Here is a 16027-nt window from a genome sequence, read left to right on the forward strand (position 1 = left end):
GGCGCCGAGTCAGTAAATGCGCTGTGTCACACGGGCAGAGCCAGGCCCCAGCAACCAACACAATGGCCTCAAAAGTTGCCCATGAAGACTTGTTTTCTCCAAATCCCCGTATCTTTACAAAATCTTTTCCTGTAAAGGTAGGTAGTTATCAAAAGATAGGAGCCTGGTTGTAAGATGTTCTTTCTTCATTTTTAGCTAATTAAACCACAAACATTTTTGAAACATAACGGCTACTTAAATGTTGAAGCAAGGAAAGAAATCAATTTGAGGAAATTTCTCCCGATATTTGTCAACTTACTTGTCTCGGTGTATGTGGAGCCACTGGGGCGATGACCCGTTAGCACCGGTGGGCTGGCCGTAATTATGCTCATCAGCCGTCCTGAGTGCCTGAGCTTCTCTGTTGGGCTCGTACTTTGAAATGGACACTTTGGATAGGAAAATGAGCAGAGTGCAGTGCCTGCTCTCAAGATGTTCAAAGTCTAAGAGACGAAGACAGACGTGTAAACAGCAAGAATAAAATGTGACGATGGAGGCTGTAGTGGAGTTTTACACAGAGGATGATGGGGAAGCGCAAGCCAGAGGGGCCCAGTTTCCTGGAGGTGTCAGAAGAGGCTTCACAGGAAAGAGGACTTTTGAACCAGATCTGGAAGGACCTGTAAGAATCTGCCAAGCAAAGAGAGAGGGTGCAGATTTCAAGCAGAAGGAAAAGCATGGGTGCAGGCACAACAGTATTAAAGAAAGGAGTATCCGTCAGAGTAGCACAGTGAGAGTCCCCAGATCTCAGAGGCTTATAATAACAAAGGTTTATTTCTCATGTCCACCTGCTGGCAGAGCGCCTGCCATCTTGAACTTTGCTGGTCACTTTGGGGAGGGCACACCAGCCAGGTCTTGCACCTGCACTTAATGGTTCTTCCCTGGAAGTAACACACATTACTTCCAATCACAAGTTACGGGTCAGAGTGAGTGACAGCCTGACCCAGCCACAAGGGGCCAGGAAGTGTAATCATACGTACCCAGAAAGGGAGAGCCACGTCTGTTTGTCAAAGAGCACAAATGACCACCCCATGGGCACCACAGAAAGTGGCGTGGTCAGAAGTGGTGTTGTGCGTGTGGATGAGAGCACAGTGAGCAAAGAGGGGAACACAGGCTGGCGGAGCTTGAAAGATCTGCATTTGAAAGGCCTTGACTGTCCTTTGAGCTCCAAAATAGAAATTTTAAGTGCTTTAAGTGTGAAATCAGGGTTAAAAACATTGCAGCACTTCCCTTCCACCCCAGAATGTCTGACATGGCTGTGCCCCGCAGAAATTGTAAAGCTCCTGGTTGCTTTTCTAATGCTGGCAGAGCACAGCCTCCACCACAAAAGAACAGTGTACACCTGTGAAGGAATTCGGACCAGGAGTTCCAGAAAGACTTGCGGTATCGCTCCTGACATTTCTACTTCTGAGTTAGCAAGAGACTTCAATTTCTAGTCAGTAAGGAATCTTGAAGTGGAGCAAAGTCCCAAGGATGTGCCACAGGCAGGCAGGCTTATTGACCAGCATTCTGAAATGCACTCAGCCACTGGGGTGTCCCTACAGGCGTCAGTCTCAGCGCGCATCGGGGACAGTTCCCTGAATATTAACTGCCGTCCAATAGAGCTGTGGCCCTGGAATCACGTATTGGTCAGTAGGTGGGTTCAACATGCAAAATGACTTGGCAAACAGCCTGGCACAGGAAACAAGCCAACAAGCAATCGGGTTTGTCCAGGGGTCTGGTGAGAGCTGATTGCATGTCCAAGCTTTTGCCTTAGGGCTACAGTGAAAGTGGGTGCAAGAGACACTCTGTGCAACACAGCTTGGGAGAAAGGCATCTCTCTGTGTCCCAGTATTGGTGCTGGAACCAGAGCAAGGTGCTGTTCAAAATGAAAGAACCCGGATCCCATCTGTGTCTCACGTGCTCCCTGACTTCAGGTGTTTCCCAGTCCTTTCTTCGAATGAGCATAACATATGGGGATGGATGAGATAACATGCGCAAAGCACTGTGGACTTCTCAGAAGAAGAGCAGTCAATAAACAGAAGGTATTAATAGTATGCCTCTCTTTTTTTAATAGCTGTCACATCTGGCTCTTCTTTTGTTGTTTGTTTCGTTTTGGTTTTTGGCCTGGATTATAAAATGAAGGATTTAAAAATTTAAAAAAACATCTTATTCAAAACACACCCACCCACAAGACTTCCTCTAGATTGCTGCATTTTATATTAGATGTAACTAATCTCGGACAGTCACAGGGTTCCCGGCAAGGGTTTCCTAGCTGAAGGAAACCTATCAATGAGCCAGACCCTGCTAATGCATGACCTCCCACCCCACCCCGGCAGTGCCTCGGCACTGTGAGCATTAACTCTTCCCAGCCAACACTAAAGATCTGTAACCAGAAACACGTAGTTTTTATATTTGTCATAGACCCACAAGAGGAGACTAATATTTTTATAAAAGCAAATGGCTTGTTGCTTAATTTTTTTTTTAATATGTTCCTTCAAGTCGACAGCATGCCCCTATAAGCCTCCGTGATTCTTCTGTTTCTCCAAGTGTTTCTAAAAACAGAGGAAAGGCACGGGGAAAGTATCCACTCACAAGTGACCAGGCGAAACACTCAGTTAAGGGCTTCTCAGCCTCCCTGGCCCAGCTGCTCTTTCCAGGGTCCACAGATTGAGGCGTCTGTGGACTTTGCACCCAGATGAACAGAATTCTGTGGGATAACAGGAATACTGACAACACCCATGACCAAATGTAGGCGTTCCACCTAATGTGAACTCTGGCCGTAAGCTGACCTATGAGGAAAGATGTTTACCAGCCTGTAGAAGGGCCTTTCTCCTAATTCAATTGACACAGGAACTAAGCAAAGGGCGGCCTGAGAACCTGGGGTCTGCGTGACTCTGGAGCTCCCCAGACTCACCCAGCCACTCCTCCCTGGAGAGGCCGGCTTCCAGGAGAATCTCAGACAGCTCCGCAGGCCCCTCATGGTTAACAACGCTATTTCCTGATGAACCTGCCAGAAACCACACTGGAAGTGGGTTTATTTTTACCCCAGGCTTTGACATTTATTATTACGGAAAAACTAATAGACAGCTTTGAGCTAAATACCCTGTGGAATATTCAAGATCTCCACGTAGGATTTGGCCCTCTGTCTGCCTCATTTATCTTTTTTGGAGTGGCCTTCTCCTACTCCATGCCAGTGTTCCTCATTAGCAAGGATATTTGTATCCAAAAGAAGAGGCTCTGTCTCTCTAGGTGAGGCGCCCAAGGGATCCTCTGATGACATCATAGCTTCTTTTATGGAAACAAACCATTGATGCCTCCAACGACATGGTATGTTTAATTAGCCACTGGGGTGGGGGGATACATTTAATATCGCTTGAAAATTTCTTCAGCTGACAGACTTAACAGCAAAAACTTGCTTTGCTAAAGGGTCTTCTCTCTGGATTCAGGTATATATCAGTTCCGAAGTGTATCTTTATCCTGGTCTGTAAGATGGACTTCTACTGCCTGATGATTTGATGCCTTCTGGAACTGCAAGCCGCAGCTGTGGGATGCATTTGTCACTCCCCCTCATCTTCTATGTTAATTCAAACTATTTGTACAAGTCCTCTGTTCAGTTCATGGAACTGGGCATGTATGTCCTTTCTCATCTTTCTGTTTAGTCAAGCACACTTGATTGCACCCTCTCAGAGCAAATCCAGACGGCTTCGGAAATTGGTTATCATATACTTAACGCCATCCTCGGCCTTGATCTCACCCCTCTGCTGTTTCCAAATTTAATTTCAAGCTCCTCCCTCTTCCCAGGTGGTTTTCCCCAGGTACCAAATGACTACTGACTGCTCTTCTCACACCTTCCGGATGACTTTTGACAACTGAGGAAACTGAGGCATCAGAACTGGCCCAAGGGCACAAGTCTGCATAGAGGAAAATGGAGCCCACGGCACAGTTCTAGCCGAAAGCAAAACCTAATGGGCTGTACTTCCTCTGAGAAAATAATTAATAGAAAGAAGGGTTTTGGGTGAAAGCCAAGGGTAACCATCCGTGACCTTTACAAGTCAAATTACAATTCTCATCCAAACATCCTGACAGCAAAACCTGTTTCTCACATAAAAACATTTATTTATATGTAAGTACTAAAGCCAAATTTCAGAAACAAAATAGTGTGAGGCCTGTACAGACCACTCTTTTGTCCTGAGAGCAGCACCGGGCCGGGGGCCCGCCAGTCAGTGGGCAGGGGTGGGCGGGGGGCAGGTTCCATCCCGCCGGAGTTTGGGGAAGCGGTGAGAGCGATCCACCAGGAACAGTAACTGTGGTAAGCCTGTCATGTTCAGCTACCTGCCTTCTGTTGAGAAATTGGGGTTTCCCCAACTATCACCCTGTGCCCTGACCCCTCACACACTCACCCCTCCACACACACACTAATCAAGGACACTTTTGCTCATGGCATTCCCTTAGGGGGTTCAAATCAACAGGCAATTACATCTGAAGACTGGGCTTGCGGCTCCGATTTTGAATGAAGGCAGCCTTCGCGGTACCCAGTTGTAAGTCAGAAATCCAGCGCTGTCCCTCCGGTTTATTCTTCATCACCATACCAGCATATTTCACACCCAGTAAACAATCACAGTGTAAGAACTCCACCCTACACCCTCCTCCAGATCCCTGGCAGCAGGTCAGTGGAGGCTTTTCCTCTGGTGCTTGGCTGACTCAGATCTCGCCTCTCCCCGTGGCTGCCTTGAGGAGGCCGAGATTCCAGGTTTTCTGGTTTCAAAATAAATTGGCAGAAAGCTGAAGCTGTGCCAATACCGCCCTCCTGCCCGCAGGCAGCTGGGTCCCGGTGGGAGGTCTCTTAGCAACCAGGCTCAAATCAAATATTTGGGCATCTGGACACATTCTGATTGGAATGAGCTCATGAACAAAAACTTCTCTTTGCCTCAACCCAGCTACTGAGGGTTACGAAGAGATGCTGAGCCCCTCGGTTACCTCCCTGTCCTGGATCAATCTGTGACTCACACAGAACGTTAACTGGGAGGCAGCCCAGACCAGCAGGCCAGAGATCCGACTTCTATTCCTGGCTTGACAGGTGTCCTTGGACAAGACACTGGAAATTCCTTGTCGCTGTGTCCACATAAAGCCCAAAGTTTTGATTTGACCCTCTCCAGGCAGCCTCTTCACCAGAAATCCGAGTGTTCACAGACTCACAGAGAGCAGGAGCCCCAGTTCAGTTCAGAAGTGAACCAGGAGGAAGGAGGGTTGGGGCGCTCTCCTCCTCCGTCTGCCATTTCCCCTCAGCCCAACCTTCCCCGAAAACGATAAATGGCAGCTGGGAGGGAGAAGGGGGCAAGTGGGTGCTAGCTAAGAGAGTTTCACATCTTTCACTTTCCACCCTGAGTCCCAGGCTTATGCCATCCCAGTACACTCGGGAAAGACTCACTACAACAAATTTGGCTTTGGATGCTAATTCAAAGTGATATCCTCAAGGACAGAGGAGGCTTTACCTCAGCTTTTATATCCATAAGATGGAGCTTTTAAATCCTAGTCTCCCGACCTCCTGAGAGGTGGACTGGTCAGGGCTCCCCTCCCGCAGCCAGCGGGAACGCCCCTTCTGTCCCTGGGTGTCCATCGTTATTATCGATCGGGCTGCCCCGCTGGCCACTCCAGTGGCTTATTTCTATTTGCATAGACGTCTAAGCTCTTCATTGAGCCCCAGAAGGCAGATGTCATTTCTCATAGCTCTTGTGCCTTTTAAGTCACCTAACCCACAGCCCCAGGGGCAACTAGTGTTCAGTCCTAAAGAAACACATGGAATTTAATGAACACCCAAGCCTCCTGGGCCAGAGGATGCTCAAGTGAGGCAGCGTGAAACAATCTTGCCAATAGGAAAGGTCGTTTTTTCTTTCAGTGAGGATGGGAAGTCAGAGGGTGCAAGCAGGGCAAAGCTCCTGGGCTCTGCGGTCAGCGCCACTGGTTTGCCTCAGCCACCCTGTAGCTGGCGGGCAAGCCGCAGAACCTGTCTCCATCTCCACCTCCACCTGGAAAATGGAAATGCGATGCTATTTATTTGCCTAGATTGTTCTAGAGAAAATTTAATAGTAACTGTAAAGCATCTAACACAAAGGCAGTCAATACATGGTTGCTCTTATTGTCGTAGTGACCTTTTCACCCATTTGATCATTAAATAAAAGCATATGGGGGTTACTTAGTTGTTCTGATTACAAAATTATTTTAGTTATTTCTCCTAAAAGCTGCAGAAGAGTGTGGTATGAGGTCATCAAGCACTCCAGCTTCTATGGCTTAAGATAAATCACATCATCGTTTTTAAGTCACCCCTTGGTTTGAACAAATAAGTATCTGTGGCCACAATGACTGACAGAACATGTATTAAAGTAACTTTTGCCCAAGGAAATTTGAAAGTTAATGATTGGAATTTAACAGTGACCCTGAACTCCATATTGCATGACCTCTTTCCTTGAGCTTTTCTCTGGGAGACTCAGGGATTAGTTTTTGTTGATTCTGTTAATATTATAGAAAATGCCAGGCTTCAAGCACTGAAAGACCTACTTCTGCCCTGGCTGAGTAGCTCAGTTGGTTAGATCACCATCCTGATGCACTAAGGTTAGAATATCCCCTGACAGGGCACATAAAAGAATCAACCAATGAGTGCATGAGTAAGTGAAAAAATGAATTACTCAGTCTCCCTCCCTCCCACTCTCCCTCTCTGTCCCTCCTTTCCTCTCTCTCAAATCAATTTAGAAAGAAAAAGAGCCCTGACTTGTGGGCTCTTTGAGTTGGTTGAGTTGGTTGGACATGATCTCACAAAGCCCAAGGTCACCGGAATTAAATTCCTGGTCAGGGCACATACCTGGGTTGCACGTTCAGTCCCAGTTGGGGGGCACACAACCGATCAATGTTTCTCTCCCTCTTTCTCCCTCCCTTCCCCTCTCTCTAAAAATAAATAAATAAAATCTTAAATAAAATTTTTAAAAGACCTGTTTTTTCTGAAGTACTCCTGAAAAGAGGATTGACAACAAACACCCTTTATCCTTTTCACTGTCTTCAGCAAACAGAGAAGCCAGCGATATCTGTAACAGCCTAATCTGGGACCAGCCCAAGTGTCCAACAGGCCTGGACCAGGTTTTCACAAAGTAATGGAATATGATACTTTCACTTAGGGCAAAGACTCTAGTCAAAATAATACCGAGTGGAGAGCTAACACAAAATAACGATGATGGCATGGGTCTAACAACCGGGTTTATAAAACAATGAAAGGGAATAGGATCTTCTAAATGGTAGAAGCTGTTACAAAGACTCAAGCCTGATCCCCAAGAGTACTCTTTTTTACTATGTTGTACTTGGCTTAGATCTTTGGTTATCTTTAGAGAGTAACTTTTTCTGCTATTCAATGTTTATTGAGCATCTACTATGCACCAGGCATTGTTGGGGGAAACAATAGTGAAAAAAATAAATGTGCTATCCTCATGGAACTTCTAGTGTGGGACAAAGATAATTAACAAACATGTTAGCGTACCACTTTACAAAAAAAGTCACATTTAAATTTTACAGCCACACTGTCAGGTAGCTAGGGTTTAATGGACACATCTGGTAGGTAAGGGAACAAACTTGACTAGTAAGTGACAGGTGCAGGATTCCAACCTAGGGCATCTGGTACTTTCACTTCTGGCAATGGCAGACTGAGTGATTCAGATCAACCCTCCAACCAAAGACAACTTATAAAGCTAGATGAAATGTTTGTTTAATTTTCTTAAAAGCATCAAAGCAATAAAAAGGTAGTGAAGAAACACCTGCCAAATCTAGAAGAGGACAAACCCAGGAGAGGTTAGCCAGCCCACAAAGCTTTTCTCCGAAGGCCTTTGTCAATCTGGGAAAAAAACAACTTTGAAAATAAGATCTTGTTTTGATCACTAAGACTAAGACTAATTCTACCAAGCACATATCAGGAATATTGGGTCAGTTCCAGCCAAGATGGAGGCACAGGCAGAAACACTTCGCTTCCTCACACAACCAAAAGAAAGAGAACAACCAATTTAAAAACAAAGAACAACCAGAACTACCAGAAAAATATTTACATGAATATCCAACAACCAAGGAGTTAAAGAAACATTCATTCAGACAGTGCGCCAAGACAAAGAAATACGGCCCAAATGAAAGAACCAATCAAAACTCCAAAAAAAGAACCAAGTGATGAGGAGATAGACAGCCTGTCAGATGCAGAGTTCAGAACACTGGTAATCAGGATGCTCACAGAAATGACTGAGTGTGGTCACAAAATGAAGGAGGAAATGAGGGCTACACAAAGTGAAATAAAGGAAAATATACAGGGAACCAACGGTGAAGGGAAGGAAACTGGGACACAAATCAATGATTTGTTAAAAAAAAAAAAAAAGGAAGAAATAAGCACCCAACTGGAACAGAATGGAGAAACAAAAAAGCAAAAAAATGAGGAGAGGCTGAGGAACCTCTGGGACAACTTCAATCATTCTAACATCCAAATCATGGGAGTGTGGGAAGAAGAGGAAGAGCAAGATATTGAAAACTTATTTGAACAAATAATGAAGGAGAACTTCCCCAATCTGGCAAAGGAAATAGACTTCCAGAAAGTCCAAGAAGCTCAGAGAGTCCCAAAGAAGCTGGACCCAAGGAGGAACACACCAAGACACATCATAAGTAAGTCACCCAAGATTAAAGATAAGGAGAGAATCTTAAAAGCAGCAAGAGAAAAGGAGACAGTTACCTACAAAGGAGTTCCCATAAGACTATCAGCTGATTTCTCAAAAGAAACCTTACAGGCAAGAAGGGGCTGGAAAGAGGTATTCGAAGTCATGAAAAGCAAGGACCTATATCCGAGATTACTCTATCCAGCAAAGCCATCATTTAGAATGGTAAGGGCAGATGAAGTGCTTCCCAGATAAGGTCAAGTGAAAGGAGTTCATCATCACCTGGCCTTTATTACATGAAATGTTAAAGGGGCTTATCTAAGAAAAAGAAGATAAAAAATATGAACAGTAAAATGACAACAAACTCACAGCTATTAACAACCGAACCTTAAAAAAAAAAAAAAAACCTAAGCAAACAACTAGAACAGAAACAGAATCACAGAAATGGAGATCACGTGGAGGGTTATCAATGGAGAGGTGGAGGGGAGAGAATGGGGGGAAAGGTACAGGGAATAAGAAGCATAAATGGTAGGTAAAAATAGACAGGGGGAGGTTAAGAATAGTATAGGAAATGTAGAAGCCAAAGAAGTTATGTGTACGACCCATGGACATGAACTGTTGGGAGGGAAAGCTGGAGGGTGAGGGGAGTGGTACAGGGAGGAGGCGGATATAGAGGAGAAAAATATTGGGACAATTGTAATAGCATAATCAATAAAATATACTTTTAAGAAGGAATACTGACTACCAGGCAGGTTTCAGACAGACTGTCTAACTCAGAAAAACTTCATCTCACTTCTTAAATCTCCCATTTTATGTATCTGCTGCAGATTCTAACAATATAAAAATTATTTAAATTTAGGATGAAGATGGGCTTAGATGAATTTGCAATATATTGAGTCCTTTCAAGAAGTAAAACGCTGTGCTTGCTACTAAACGCCAGCTCTATAGAGCGTAGAAAAGATGACCATGACCCTGAAATGGTCACAGTGCTGTGGCACATCCCCTCATTCTACACAAAGACAGCCCTCCTGGGGTCTGTGGCTTTGTCCCTAACTTATAGAAACCCCACCATCCTGCTCAGGGAAAGGTAGGACACAGTTGAAAGGTCACTGGACCAGAAGTCAGAATATGAGATTCGGGCCTAGAAAGTCCAGGTTCAGCCTTGCAGTAATTCCCCTAGGCCCGACTCCTCAGCAGCAAGATAAAGAGATTAAAATGGAACAAACCACAGGTCGGGGTGCAGGGCTGAGCGGGTGGTGGATGTTCTGCTAAAGCTCTGGGTGGTGGTGAGCCATGCAATTCAAAACAGCCCCAGGCGATTCTGGCAGGTCCAATCCCAGAAGCAGCCAGAGTACCAGTAGAAGGAGATGTTGCAAACCGTCCCCTCCACCTGCCGCATTTCCCCCTCCCCTGCTTCTGTTTCTGCCTTTTCAGAACCTGAGAGGTGGAGTTTAGACAACAGGCCCCTCTGGCTCTGGCCTCACACTTGATGGTTGACACAGTTAGTCACCACAGCAGGTGGTTGCAAGCCAAGCTGCAGCCCCCAAAGCCACAAAGCAGATCCCAGAACAAGCTAATGAACAATCAAAATGCAGCTGCTCCAAGCAGCTTTCTCACCAGTCTGAGCCGACAGCAGAGGGACACCCACAAGACTCTCACTGGCCATCCTGCATCCCCCTCGGCCTCTCCCTCTTTCCCTCGTCCCCATGGTCTTCCTGCCACGTTCTGCCTCAGATTGCAGCCTGTGGCCCCACCTGATGATGTCTCTTGTTACACCAGGAGTTTTTATTAGAGAGCTCACGCTCTGTATATAAAATGGTACCCAGAAGAATCCCCTTCATTTTGGGGACCCTTTATAGTTTCTTAGGAGTGTTCATAGAGTGGGAAGCCTCAGGTATGCAATGGTGGATTGCATGGCCTCAGGATGATTTGGGGTTACAGACCTGCTGTCCCTTCAAGCAGTTATATAAATCTTTCCTATAATCATTGGCTGCAGCCCTACTGGGGGGCACAAAATAGCCACCTCCCAGACTAGTCTGTGCCTGGGAAGAATAATATCCACCTTCATCACCCGCAGGTGTTCACAAGGTGAGGTTGCTGCTCCATCACTGTCTATTCATCTATGTCCCTGGTTAGCTCCCTGCCCTGTGGCCAGTGGCACATACTCAGAGAATGTCTGGCTGTTGGCTGCAGCCATGGAAAAGAGCAAATCTCGCTGGTTTAGACCAGGCCAAACCTGTTCTTAGTGTGCAGAAGACAAAGAAGGCGGATGTACCTGCCATACCGGTGTCCTTAGCATTTGGCAATTCTGTGATTCCTACAAGCTCAAATAACCAGAAATTACAGTCTGGCAGCCCATGGGTTCAGTTGAGTCTATAGATAAGATTTGTTTCGGCCAGTGATGATTTTTAAGTTGCCAACATTTAAAATGTAGGTGATTTCATGTAAACATCTGGATTCCTTGCTGCTCTTCAAAATCAGAAGCTGTAGCAACACTCCTGATGAGCCGTCAGCACTTGGAGCTGAACAGTCCTACCCGCTGAGCCAGGGCACTCCAATCGCCAGCGTCCCACCAGACGTGGAGGCAGGTTTTTGCGGGACCTGAAGCTTATGTAACTTGAGGGTGACTTCTCGAAAAAAAATCAAAATTGTAACTATAAAATTTCGAGGACTCCCCCAAGGTCTCAAAGCTTATATGTCGTGAGCTTCCACAGTCAGTCCACCTCAGACCCTCACCCCCGGCCTCTGGCTTCACCCCCTGCCCAGTGCCTGCGTGTGCTGCCTGCCCAGCCCGAGAAGTGACTGAGTCTGTGACCTCTTGTCTACACCTGGTGGCCAACAGTTCCCGCCACCAGTCCTCCTCATTCCAGCCCTGACTTCCAGGATAAACAGAGCTGGGCACCAGCCCTGTGAGGCAGGCTCCACCCTCCCTAGAACTCTAGTAACTAAAATGAAGGGTGATGTCATTAATATTAAAAGGTAGTGAAAAAGAGGTCTTTGTACTTTACAATCCCCTCTCTTCTGCCAGGTTAAAAGGAAAGGAGAGTCTAAGCCTCTACCAGGAGTTAATCTAGAAGGTAACTTCTAACCATCACAGAGATCTAGGAACAGTGCAAAAATGGGGCGGGGGGGGGGGGGGGACGCCAGAGCTCTGAGATCGACAGCCCAATCTCCATTCCATCGGGATGCTCATTGGCTCACTGATTGTCCACTGGTCTCTAAAAGGCTTTATTCTCGGCGGTGGAGTAGAAGGGAGACATGCCAAAAAAATTGTTTTTCAGATAGTGGTAAACTGTATTGCCACAGTCAGATTAGAAATGAGATAATCATCAATACTTATCGAGCATCTACTGCGCATTAAGACTACCTCCTGTATACGCAGGACCGTACCAGAGGCACACAGAGGCTGCTCTGGGGGTGCCTGCGGCGTAGTTTCAGAAATAGGCACCCACAGAAGACAGTGAGATGACAGGGAAATGTCATAAAGCCTTGTAGGAACCCAGAGGCCAGATTGGGAGGATGCTTCTGGAGTAGAGTTGACCACAGGAACCCTGGATGTGCAGGGAGCAGCACTGAGGAGGTTTCAGGTGGCAGAAGGGTGGGGGGACCAGGCAGAGTGAGTCTGGGGGCCAGAGGAGGAGCCAGGAGCAAAGAGAAATAAAAAGGAAGGTAGGCAGGGAACCCCATCAGGAAGGAACTTGATTGAATTCTAGTTAAAGGTATTTGGATTGTCTGACTCAGTAATAAAGGACAAAAAATATGATAAAAATGCATGTCAGCAGTGCTTTTCAGCTTACTGAAAATAAGCATTGTAACTGAGTTCCACTTCATTCTTACTTATATTGAGTTGTCCAGAAAGTAAGTACGTTTTTTTCTGTATGATGGCTCTTGTAGCGCTTAGTTGTCTTTAACTTCACTCGAAACAATTTTGTTAGATTGTATTGCGACAGCTGTCATACCAGCATGCATTTTTTAAAAACTCGTCAAAATTGGTGAATTTTTATGCAGCCATTTTAATATTGAAGATGGAAGAAAATACACAACACTTTCAGCATATTATGCTTTATTGTATCATGAAAGGTAAAAAAGTAACTGAAATGCAAAAATAAATGTGTGCAGTGTGTGGAGAGGGTGCTGTGACTAGTCTAATGTGTCAAAAGTGGTTTGCGAAGTTTCATGCTGGAAATTTCTCACTGGACGGTGCTCCAAGTTTGGGTAGACCAGTTGAAGTTGAGAGTGATCAAACAGAGACATTAATTGAGAACAATCAACATGATACCATGTGGAGATAGCTGATATATTCAAACTATCCAAATCAAGCATTGAAAATTGTTTTCACCAGCTTGGTTATGTTAATCACTCTGATGTTTGGGTTGACCGTATTTCTGCATGTGATTCTTTACTTAAACAAAATGAAGACATTCCGTTTTTAAAACAAATTGTGCAGGTGATGAAAAGAGGATACTCTACAATAATGTGGAACAGAAGAGACCATGGGGCGAGTGAAATGAACCACCACCAACCACACCAAAGGTCAGTCTTCATCCGAAGACAGTGGCGGTGTGAATATGCTGGGAATGGAAGGGGGTGTCTATATGAGCTCCTTCCAGAGCACTAAACGATTAACTCCAACAAGTACTGCTCCCAATTAGACCAAGTGAAAGCAGCACTCCAACAAAAACTGTCTGCACTTAGTCAACAGAAAACGCATAACCTTCCGTCAGCATAATGTAAGACGGCATGTTTCTCTGATGACCAGGCAAAAACTGTTACAGCTTGGGTGGGAAGTTCTGATTCATCGGCTGTATTCACCAGACATTGCACCTTTGATTTTACATTTATTTTGATCTTTACAAAATTCCCTTAATGGAAAAAATTTCAATTCCCTGGAAGACTGCAAAAGGCACCTGGAATAGTTCTTTGCTCACAAAGATAAAAAGTTTTGGCAAGATGGAATTATGAAGTTGCCTGAAAGATGGCAGAAGGTAGTGGAACAAAATGGTGAATACGTTGTTTAATAAAGGTATTGGTGAAAATGAAAAGTGTGTCTGTTATTTTTACTTTAAAACCAAACTGACCTTTTGGCCAGCCCAGTGCTCTGCATCTCACAGGCCAGGCTGAGTCTAGAAGATCTGGAAGACGGTGCGGAAGACGGTGCGGGATCTCACCCAGACGCAACAGGGCTCCTGACGCCCCAGCAGATGTCGGACTCTCTGTGGCTGCTTAACTCTGTCACTGCACCTGCGGCCGACTACCCCGAAACCGGAATGCCACCCAAAGTCAAATGTCCTTCCCCCAGGGAGGTTAATGAATGTATAGAGTGTAGTAAAAGGTAATGTTACCTTTTAATTTTCTTTCAACTTAGTGACATATTGTTCTTTCAGAACACAACTACCTGCCCTCTGGTCTTGCTATTAACCTGTAGCTATTCCCCTCCTTTAAAAGGGGGCCCTGTGCTGGGAGGGGTGTGGACTCTTCCTGCCCCGCCCCCACTGGGGGCGGCTGCCTTGCCTGTGTATGTACGTTTCTCTTGTTAAAGCTCTTAGGAATTTCAATGAGGCTATATGTGTCAGTTGTTCAGAACTGATCCTGAATTTAGACTTTGGGGGCTTTTCCCCCACAGATAGCAAAATCTAAAAGCTGTACATCATCAACCAGCTACAACCATTGTTAACATATTGGCATGTTTTCTTCCTACTTTATTTCTAAACATAATTTTTTTAATGTCAAGTGTATCTATTTTTACTAATCATCATATTATGAGACTTCCCCCATATCAAGGAATATTCTTTGAAAATATGATGTTCCCTCCTCCTGGTGCTTGGGCTGGAATTAAGCCTCAGCCAGGCCCTCTGCCGTGGGACCACGGAGCCCTGTGAAGTGAGCGAGCAAGCTTCAGGCCTTGGGGAAGGGTGTCAGCAGGGTCCGAAAGTTCGAACTTTCTGCACCGCGAGGAAATGTGCTTCCAGAGGGAGTAGGTGGAGAGAATGGACGAGGGGGAGGGGGTGGGGGGTAACACACCACCTGCTACTCATAAGACTGAGTCAGAAGAAAATGTCAAAGAGGAGATAAACAGATAGTAGGAAGGTGGAGGAAAACATAACAGAGAAACCCTTGCGGAAGGAAAGCCATCTAAAACTGACAGTGAAGGTGTGCTTAAATCAGACACTGACGCCCCTCAAGAAGTGGGAGGTGAAACTGTAGAGATAACCAAGGAGATGATGCATCAGGTAAATGATAACAAAGTGGCTGCCATGGGTGCCTAAAGATTAGTGAACTACGGAAATCTCCCCCCCACCACCACTTGCTCACAGACGCCATCAAGCAGAATCCTCACCTGGCCATTCTGCATGACAAGAGAGCCAGAGTCTTCATCAAATTATAGAAGCCAAATGCTGCCATCTGAGACTGTGACAGAGCTGTTGAAATAAACCCTGACTCAGCTCGGCCTGACACGTGGCGAGGGAAAGCACACAGATTTCTGGGCCATTGGGAAGAAGCAGCCCATGATCTTGCCATTGCATGTAAACTGGACTATGATAAAGATGCTACTGCAATGCTGAGGGAAGTTCAACCAAGGGCCCAGAAAACTGCAGAATGTCAAAGAAAGTACGAGCAAAAATGTGAGCAGCGAGTGATCAAAGAAAGGATGGAAAGGGTTTAAGCAGGCTCAGGAAGACCCTGAGAGAACCCAGAGGGAGGGAGAAGCCAGAAGCCAATCAGAAGCTGAACTTGTCTTGTTTCCATGTGGCTTTCCTGGGAGCATTCCTGAAATGGAAGGGGCGTGCCGGAATGGCAGGAATGCCTGAGCTCCCTGAAATTCTTGGTGATCCAGAGGTTGTCACAGCCATGCAGGATCCAGAAGTTTCAGCAGCCTTCCAGAAGGTGGCCTGGACTCAGCAAAAATGTGAAAATATCAGAGCAATCCAAAGGTTATGAATCTCACCAGTAAATTGTCAGCCAAACTTGGAGGTCAGGCATGATGCCCTTCTGACAAATGAAGCCCTTGCTGAAGGTAAAGAAGCTTAAATTACCCAATGGATGCTATGCATTCAGATGTTTTCTTGCTAGGAATTACAAACTTTAAACACTTTTTAAATCTTAAAAAATATTTAAAAACAAATTAAAATAAAAAGGTGTGTTAATCCTTACATCTTTCTTTATGAAAAAAAGGAATACACAATGTTCACTAGCTGCATTTCGTTTACTTGATGTTATAATGTTATTAATGATTATTCTCTGTTGGACATTTAAGTTGCCTCCAATTCTCATTATTATAAATAATGCTGCAGTGAACATCCCAGTCTACAGAGATCAGCCTGTGCCTCTTCAGTCACTTTGAG

The 16027-nt window shown here is 45.4% G+C and overlaps 1 protein-coding gene and 1 pseudogene across 1 annotated transcript in view; one reads left to right on the top strand and one right to left on the bottom strand.

Moving 5' to 3' along the window:
* CAMK1D (calcium/calmodulin dependent protein kinase ID) overlaps window positions 1-16027 on the bottom strand; it is a 456788-nt gene that overhangs the window by 411354 nt on the left and 29407 nt on the right. The gene's annotated exons all lie outside the window — the stretch shown is intronic.
* On the top strand, window positions 527-15960 carry LOC112321003 (hsc70-interacting protein pseudogene; annotated as a pseudogene).

Source organism: Desmodus rotundus, chromosome 4 (assembly GCF_022682495.2).
Source record: "Desmodus rotundus isolate HL8 chromosome 4, HLdesRot8A.1, whole genome shotgun sequence".
NCBI classification, from domain to species: domain Eukaryota; kingdom Metazoa; phylum Chordata; class Mammalia; order Chiroptera; family Phyllostomidae; genus Desmodus; species Desmodus rotundus.